The sequence below is a fragment of the Mustela erminea genome, chromosome 1 (genome assembly GCF_009829155.1).
Source record: "Mustela erminea isolate mMusErm1 chromosome 1, mMusErm1.Pri, whole genome shotgun sequence".
Taxonomy (NCBI): Eukaryota; Metazoa; Chordata; class Mammalia; order Carnivora; family Mustelidae; genus Mustela; species Mustela erminea.
Genome location: NC_045614.1, coordinates 179533603 through 179543555, shown reverse-complemented (window position 1 = coordinate 179543555; position 9953 = coordinate 179533603). Strand labels below are relative to the sequence as shown.

At 35.0% G+C, this 9953-nt stretch overlaps 1 non-coding gene across 1 annotated transcript; it reads left to right on the top strand.

Annotated features, from left to right (window-relative positions):
• Nucleotides 1-8864: 8864 nt before the first annotated feature.
• LOC116581329 lies at nt 8865-8971 on the top strand. The gene has a single exon (XR_004282010.1). It is a non-coding gene; the product is annotated as a U6 spliceosomal RNA (small nuclear RNA).
• The last annotated feature ends 982 nt before the right edge of the window (nt 8972-9953 follow it).

The window sequence follows — 9953 nt, the reverse complement described above, 5'->3', positions numbered from 1 at the left end:
GAACTGTCTAGGTAATACATTGAAGATTTATAAATCAATATGGTTTTGTGATTTTATTCTAAAATGATATACACTGCTCACTTAAGTGTCTATGAAAATATGTCTGCATTAATAATCTGAAAATATCACTAATTATGAACCAAAATAATGTCCATGTTTCTGGAATTCTTTTGATGACTCTATTCTGCATTTCTAACTGACATCTGTCTCTTTTGAAGTTATATACATTTTAAATTTGTCTCTGTTTTGGTTGTTTAACTTCTTAATTTCACATATTCCATTAAAATTGACATAACTATTTTTAGTTATATACACTGGTTTTATAAACTTAAAGCATTCATTCCAAAATATTACAGAGTTTTGAAAATGGGGTAATTTCCATTAATTCAAATGTTCATTCATTGCAAAATGCTCTTTTATTTAGAGTTCAAGAACTGGCACATTTCTCAGAATAAGAAGGCATTTCTCCTTTTTAATTTTACTTTAGTTCCAGTATAGTTAACATGCAATATTATATTAGTTTCAGGTGTATAATATTGTGATTAAACAATTCCGTACATCACCCAGTGCTCATCAGAAGTGACTCCTTAATCCCCATCACCTATTTCATCCATGCCCCCACCTGCCTCCCCTCTCACAGCGATCACTTTAGTCTCAGTAGTTAAGATCCATTTCTTGGCTTGTCTCTCTCTCTTGCTTTGTTTCTTATTTGCTTTGTTTTTTTAAAATTCTACATATGAGTGAAATTATATCATATTTGGCTTTCTTTGTCTGACTGATTTTACTTTGCATTATATTCTCTAGATCCATCTGTATCATTGCAAAGGGCAAGATTTCATTCTTTTTTGTGGCTGAATATTATTCCATCTTCTTTATCTATTCATCTGTTGATGGACCCTTGGGCTGCTTCTGTCTTTGGCTATTGTGAATAATGCTGCTGTAAGCATGGGGGTGTCTGGATCTCTTTGAATTGGTGTTTTTATATAAGAAGGTATTTCTTAAAGTATTATAACACAAACAGCATCAGTAAATATTGAATACCTGTAAAAGATTGTTGTTGTGACATTGTCCTTTAGTGGTTTGTACTACACATGACTTTGTTGTTTGAAGGCAAACACATTATATAAATTAATATTTGAATAAATATTGAATAAATAATAAATAAAGAAAGAAGGAAAGAAAGAATAAATATATAAATATTGAATAAATAATATATGTCTACCATATTCAGGATAGATTTGAGACTGTTTGAGGAATCAATCTGTGGCCAAGTAGCACAATGCATGTATGACATCTACACTCATTTTTTTTCCTACCATAATTTTATAGATTGTCATTTTTAGGACTAGCTTTCCAGACATCGTTTATTACTTCCTGAGTATTTTTGTACTATTTAAGTAATCTGCCACTAACTGAGCGGTGGTATAAGCTTAGAATCGTGAGCTACAATGATTACATTTTATGTATATTCAGTCAATTTATAATGAAGAATTCAGACCAAATTTGTATTTGTAGGCAATTATTTGATTACTTTTATACTTTCCTCATGCAATCACTTATTGTGCAAAGCCAATCATAGCTTACCTTTGCATTCTTGACTTTCTCTAAGTAAGGAATATTTTTAAAACTGCATTTTCCTCAGTAGTCCCCACTTCATTAAATCTCCAAAGCATGACCGTATTTGTCCTGTCTCCAAATGAAGCTTGAAACCATCAATTTGTATAATATGCGAATGCCACTTCTATTTTTCCATTACTCTCTAACAATAGTGTTTTTATTTTCCTGCCTACCAGGAAGTATAATTACTCACTATTTAAGATAAAAAAATCCCTATGTTACAAATACCTTTTTCTTACAGTGTTTCAGAGAAGTAATACATCTCCTTCTTTTGGCCATTTCACAGATGAGGATTTGAAAGAACAGAAATATATCAAATAACAGTGGTAGGATAACAAAAATCCAAATTCTCAAGCTGGGTCTATTTTAGTTAAATCTTGTGGAGACTTCATTAAAGTTTCATCTCACCTTTTCTCTCTCATTGTTTTTAAATTATTAAAAATTATTGTAAATTTCATTTCTCAAAAAACACTCTACATTGTTACAAGTTTCCAAACAAAAGAATTTTTAGACAAGGGGAAAATGAAAAAAAGAATCCCAACTTTGTAAATAGAAAATTCTAGAAATGCCAATTAGTTCCATTTGTAGAGTATGATACCCAAAGAAGAATTAGAGGAAGATGTTTTTGGAGTTATTTTTATGAACATATAATGTATTATTTGCCCTAGGGGTACAGGTCTGTGAATCATTAGGCTTACACATTTCACAGCACTCACCACAGCATGTACCCTTCCCAATGTCCATAGCCCAACCACCCTCTCCCTACGCCCTCAATCCCCAGCAACTGTCAGTTTGTTTTGTGGTATTAAGAGTCTCTTATGGTTTGTCTCCCTCCCAATCCCATTTTGTTTCATTTTTTCCTTCCCTACCCCTCTCAACCTCCCGCCCTGCCTCTCAAACTCCTCATATCAGAAAGATCATATGAAAATTGTCTTTCTCTGATTTACTTATTTTGCTCAGCACAATACCCTCTAGTTCCATCCATGTCATTGCAAATGGCAAGATTTCATTTCTTTTGATGGCTGCATAGTATTCATATATATATATATATATATATATATATATATATATATATATATCACATCTTCTTTATCCATTCATCTGTTGATGGGCATCTGGGTCATTTCCATAGTTTGGCTATTGTGGATATTGCTGCTATAAACATTCGGGTGCACGTGCCCCTTTGGATCACTACATTTGTATCTTTAGGGTAAATACCCAGTAGTACAATTGCTTCATAGTAGGATAGCTCTATTTCCAACTTTTTGAGGAGCCTCCACATTGTTTTCCAGAGTGGCTGCACCAGCTTTCATTCCTACCAACAGTATAGGAGGGCTTCCCTTTCTCGGCATCCTTGCCAACACCTGTCATTTCTTGACTTGCTAATTTTAGCCATTCTGACTGGTGTGAGGTGATATCTCATTGTGGATTTGATTTGTATTTCCCTGATGCCAAGTGATGTGGAACACTTTTTCATGTGTCTGTTGGCCATCTGGATGTCTTCTTTGCAGAAATGTCTGTTCATGTCCTCTGACCATTTCTTGATTGTACTATTTGTCCTTTGGGTGTTAAGTTTGATACGTTCTTTATAGATTTTGGATACTAGCCCTTTATCTGATATATCATTTGCAGATATCTTCTCCCCCTCTGTCAGTTGTCTTTTGGTTTTGTTGACTGTTTCCTTTGCTGTTCAAAAGCTTTTGATCTTGATGAAGTTCTAATAGTTCATTTTTTCCCTTGCTTCCCTTGCCTTTGGTGATGTTTCTAGGAAGAAGTTGCTGAGATTGAGGTCTAAGAGGTTGCTGCCTGTGTTCTCCTCAAGGATTTTGATGGATTCTTGTCTCACATTGAGGTCTTTCATCCATTTTGAGTCTATTTTTGTGTGTGCTATAAGGAAATGGTCCAGTTTCATTCTTTTATATGTGGCTGTCCAATTTTCCCAACACCATTTGTTGAAGAGACTGTCTTTATTCCATTGGACATTCTTTCCTCCTTTGTTGAAGATTTGTTGACCATAGAGTTGAAGGTCTATTTCTGGGCTCTCTTTTCTGTTCCATTGATCTATGTGTCTGTTTTGGTGCCTGTACCATACTGTCTTGATGCTTACAGCTTTGTAATAAAGCTTGAAGTCTGGAATTCTCATGCTGCCAACTTTGGTTTTCTCTTTCAACATTCTTCTGGCTATTTGAAGTCTTTTCTTGTTTCATATAAATTTAAGAATTATTTGTTCCATTTCTTTGAAAAAAGTTGATGGTATTTTGATAGGGATTGCATTAAATGTATAGATTGCTTTAAGTAGCATAAACATTTTCACAATATTTGTTCTTCCAATTCATGAGCATGAAATGTTTTTCCATTTCATTGTGTCTTCTTCATTTTCTTTCATGAGTACTTTATAGTAAAGTATATATAGCAAAGATTCTTTGCTTCTTTGGTTAGGTTTATTCCTAGGTATTTTGTGGTTTTGAGTGCAATTGTAAATGGAATCAACTCCTTATTTTTCTTTCTTCTGTCTTGCTGTTGGTGTATAGAAACTCAACACACACAAAGCAGACAATCACATCAAAAAATGGGCAGAAGGCATGAACAGACACTTCTCCAAAGAAGACATACAAAAGACTAATGGGCACATGAAAAGGTGTTCATCACTATTAGCCATCAGGGAGATTCAAATCAAAACCACATTGAGATACTACTTACACTAGTTAGAATGGCCAAAATTAACAAAACAGTAAACAGCACGTGTTGGAGAGGAGGGGAGAGGAGGAAGGGGAACCCTCTTACACTGTTGGTAGGAATGCAAGTTGGTGCAGCCACTTTGGAAAACAGTGTGGAGATTCCTTAAGAAATTAAAAATAGAGCTTCCCTATGGCCCTGCAATTGTAGTACTGTGTATTTACTGCAAAGATACTGACGTAGTGAAAGAAGGGCTACCTGTGCCCCAATGTTCATAGCAGCAATGGTCACAGTCACCAAACTGTGGAAAGAACCAAGATGCCCTCCAGTGGATGAATGGATAAAGAAGATATGGATAAAGAAGGTAATACAATGGAGTATTATGCCTCCATCAGAAGGGATGAATACCCAAATTTCTATCAACATGGACAGGACTAGAGGAGATTATGCTGAGTGAAATAAGTCAAGCAGAGAGACTCAAGTATCATATGGTTTCACTTACTTGTGGAGCATAAGGAATAACACAGAGGTCATTGGAGATTGAGAGGAGAAGTGAATTGGGGGAAACTGAAGGGGGAGACAAACCATGAGAGACTGTGGACTCTGAGAAACAAAATGAGGGTTTTGGAGGGGAGTGGTGAGGAAGGTATAATACCTGGTGGTGGGTATTATGGAGGGCACATATTCCATGGAGCACTGGGTGTGGTGCATAAACAATGAATGCTGGAACACTGAAAAGAAATAAAATAAAATAAAATGAAAAAAGTACAACTGATTTCTGTGCATTGATTTTATGTCCCAACACTTTACTGAATTCCTATATGAGTTCTAGCAGTTTTGGAGTGGAGACTTTTGGGTTTTCCACATAAAGTATCATATCATCTGCAAAGAGTGGGAGTTTGGCTTCTTCTTTGCCGATTTGGATGTCTTTTATTTCTTTTTGTTGTCTGATTGCCGAGGCTAGGACTTCTAGTACTATGTTGAATAGTAGTGGGATAGTGGACGAACCTGCCATGTTCCTGACCATGAAGGAAAAGCTCTCAGTTTTCCCCCATTGACAATAATATTCTCTGTGGGTTTTTTATAGATGGCTTTGATGATATTGAGGTATGTACCTAGAGGAAGATTTTAAGCTGTATCTATTAGCAGAAAAAATGACACTGAATATCCAACATTTCTGCAGTCGTGTTTAGAATAGTTTATAACTAATGGACATTTGAAACAAAAGGTTTAAATACTCCTCCTCAAAGCTTATGGTATTGAGAAGAACTTAGATTTCAGTTACAAGTTTATTTTTTTCCTAAATTGTTTTCAACTTGTTAAAAATTCAGCTGCAGGTAACAGATATATTTTTGAAATTTAAAGATTTATTCTAACTTTATGAGTTTCAAGTCCTGAGAAGCACATATTTGAAACATACATATGGTTTTACATTTTGTTGAGTGAGCCCCACTTAATTTTAAAAGAGAGAAGTGAAACAGACATTACTTTTCCACTAGATTCTATAAAACATCAAGTCTGGATCAGATATGTGAAACTCAATATAAAATTCTAGAAGTTTAAAATACCTAGGGGCACAAAATAGAGGATAAGTGTGCTCATTAAATATACATTTGAGGTACCATTTAACTGAATATATTTATAAGGAATTGAGCTTTTTATATTCAATGCAAATTTGTAAGACACAACATCATAATACAGTAGTAAGTGGGGATATTGGCTATGGAATGGGCTTGGAAAGGGATAATTTTCTGGTGATCTTATTATCTCCTCATAATGTTATACACGAAACTGAAGAGCATGTAGCTCTTACAGAGGCCAGTACATCTTTGCATCTTGATTGTGTTATGCTAGTTATTTTGAAAGAAAAATTATCTATCTATCTATCTATCTATCTATCACCATCATCATCATCTATCAAGTCTAAGAGGTGACAAAACTTTATTGATACAAATATTTGTCTCAATATTTTTGTCTCAGGAAAAGAATTAACTAGAAAATGTTCTATTAATTTTAAAGTAGGTAAGTATAACCGTCCTCTTGCTTCTTTTTTTATCTTTTTTTTCAACTGTCCTATTCTTTTTTTTTTTTTTTTTTTTTTTTAAATATTTTGTTTATTTATTTGACAGAGAGAAATCACAAGTAGATGGAGAGGCAGGCAGAGAGAGAGAGGGAAACAGGCTCCCTGCTGAGCAGAGAGCCCGATGCGGGCCTCGATCCCAGGACCCTGAGATCATGACCTGAGCCGAAGGCAGCGGCTTAACCCACTGAGCCACCCAGGCGCCCATCAACTGTCCTATTCTTGATAATCACTTTAGAAGTTATATTGCAACACATTAGTTTCTCTGTTTTCTCAGGACAGTGGTTTGTATTATAATTATCTGACAATTCTTACTTCAAAAGTCCCTTTTGAGATAACCAAGTCTAGTTAACTTTCATTAGTATTAATTTCATAATTTAGTCTTGGTTTACTCTCTGAGTTCCATACCTAGAAAAAGAAGACTCAAGATTTGACATTCCAAAACTGTGAATAAAACGTTATTCTTACAAGCCAGAAAAAAAAAAATATTGACTTAGAAAAAAGTGAACTATCCCCAGTTCCCAGAATGAAGTGGATAGCAGTTAGTAGCTGAATTCTTGAGCATAGTTATAAAATTATACATAATTCTAGCACCTAGACATATGCACTAAAAGTTTTGTGAAGTGGTAAACACTTACAACATTATTTGTTTGAAATGTTTTGATTTATTAAGAATGAGTTATATCCATATTCAAATATAAAAACAAAATTATTTCAAAGTCATGTATGAATAGGAATGGCATATCTACCTTCTCCATCTGTAAGAAAGTGATAATTGTTGCCATGGGCTGTACTTATGGCAAGACACAAATACTTCATAATTGTGTCAGAAGAGGTAGGATTCTATTACTTTTTTGTTGAATTTTTTCAAGCTTCTGCTTGCATAGTTCAATTTGTTTTTCTGCAAAATGGGCACATAAGCTACTTCATATCAGTTGTGCCCCAAGATGTTACAAGGTGGATATTTGGATAACCTACTACTATGTCAATTATTATTGGAGCAATTCATATGAATTTACGTATACCACTAGGGTTTGTGTTAATAATAGAATCCAATTACATGAAATTATCATTTAGTGATTTGAAGAAACTGATTTTTCTCCAAAGAGCAGGTCTCTCTCTCTGGAAATCAAACCCTCTCTAACGTTTCAGAATTTATAAAATCTTTTTTTTAAGATCCACAATAGGGAATATAAAACAGGGGGCAAACCATTAGGGCTGGCAAGACACTACAAAACCTATCAATGACACACTAGTTTAAAGAAGTGTTTAATCACTTTTATATGTATTTCTAAGTATATATGTCTTTTTCTGTCACTAACTGTAAATTTATGAGGGAAGTATTTGTCTCTTTTAATAATAGAGTAGAAATAATGGATCAATTTGAGATTAATACAAAATTGGAATTCTTGTAGGTATATATTAAATGCTGAAGAAGGGATAGTTGCCAAATCATTGGCTTTTCAGTGGTCTCTAATCTTTATATTACAGAATTCAAAGCCACTTGAGCAGAATATGAGATTTGGGAAGAGAGACAGGACAATTTACTAAGTGTGTTTTTTTTTCTTAAATATTTTATAATGTCAAGTAATTTCCCCATTCCTTTAATATTACAATTTTGTGGACATTATATTGACAGCTCTAGATAAATTAACTTCTAAAATAAAACAATTTTATGACATTTGAATGGGTTTCCTTGTTGCGAAAGCAATAAGCTTCACTGATACAAATCCGAGCATAACATATGGTCTCAGCCTTAGGCCGGGGTGTTCCATTTGAATTATTTCAGGCTTTTCCTTATAGTGCTGTGCTTCAAACATGAAACCAATTACCCACTGCAGTCAGACAATTGAAAGGCTGCAGGAGAAATACTCTAATAGATGGGGAGGTGGGTAAAGGACTATGATTTGTGTGGTAATCAACAAGGGAAGGTCAATTGTAATAGAATAGACTGGTTTTCATGACAGAGCTAATGTAGGATGCCTTCCACTCCACTGAGGAATGCTATCAATAGATTTGTTGTTTTCATTACCAAGAATGTCACTTACTGACAAGATAGATAAAGGAAGTGTGAAGAGCCTGTTGATGGATCAGGTGATTAAAACCTAGGTCTTGGTGAGCAATTAGCAAACTGATGACCTGTTTGAAGCCTGGGATTGGGAGTTTAAAGGAAAGGTGTTATGCAAGTATCTACCTGAGAAGAATAGACTTGTGTTCTTTAAGATTTATGTTCAAACTCTAAGATTCATAAGAGGAAGGCTGAATAAATATGCCTCTCCCCAAGATACACCACTTCTCTCCATTCTGTAAATCATTGAGTTTCTTCTTCACAGAGAAAAGGGAAATGCAGAAGAATGCCTACTGATCATACCACACATATTCTTTTTTAATAATCTATTTCCTGAAAATGGTAGGACCCTAGAAGCTCTAGCAACAAAAGAATACACTGAGTTCATGAGACCTCTATTTTTCTTTAAGAGTCTTGTGAAAAGTGCTCTCTTTGGCAGCATATATGCTAAAATTGAAACAATGCAGAGGAGATTAGCATGGCCCCTGTGCAAGAATGACATGCAAATTCATGAAATGTTCTATATTTTGGAGAAAGGGAAACCCTCCTACACTGGTGGTAGGAATGCAAGCTGGTGCAGCCACTCTGGAAAACAGTATGGAACTTCCTCAAAAAGTCACAAATAGATCTACCCTATGACCCAGCAATTGCACTACTGGGTATTTACCCCAAAGATACAAATGTAGTGATGCAAAGAGACATGTGCACCCCAATGTTTATAGCAGCAATGTCCACAATAGCCAAACTATGGGAAGAACCTAGATGTCCATCAACAGATTGATGGATAAAGAAATGGTGCACACACACACACACACACACACACACACAGTGGAATATTATGAAGCCATCAAAAATTGAAATCTTGTCATTTACAACGACATAGATGCAACTAGAGAGTATCATGCTGAGCAAAATAAATCAATCGAAGAAAGACAATTATCATATGATCTCACTAATGTGAGAAATTTTAGAAACAAGACAGAAGATCATAGGGAAAGAGAGGGAAAAATGAAATAAGATGAAACCAGAGAGGGAGACAAACTGTAAGAGACTCTTAATCTCAGGAAACAAACTGAGTGTTGCTGTGGGGTGGGGTGGGAGGGATGGGGTGGCTGGGTGATGGATATTGGGAAGGGTATGTGCTATGGTGGTCTCTGTGAATTGTGTAAGACTGGTGAATCACAGACCTATACCCCTGAACAAATAATACATTATATGTTAAGTCAAAAAAAAAAGAGTCTTGTGAAGAGTCAGTTACATAGCCAGATGATTCTTCTTATAAATTATAGTATTTAGTAAAAGCAAAACAAATGGCACTGTGAATCTAGTAATCCAAATGCTTTTACTAGAAATATCAAATAGATTTTTATAAAGGTGAGTCCTAGGCCCAAGGAATGACTTACTTCAGGCTAATTTTATTCAAGTTCTTGTCTCCACTCTTCATGATAACCCATCAGGCTGCAATAGAGTGCTCCCTTATTTTAAGCTTAATCAAGGCTCTACTTCCTCTCC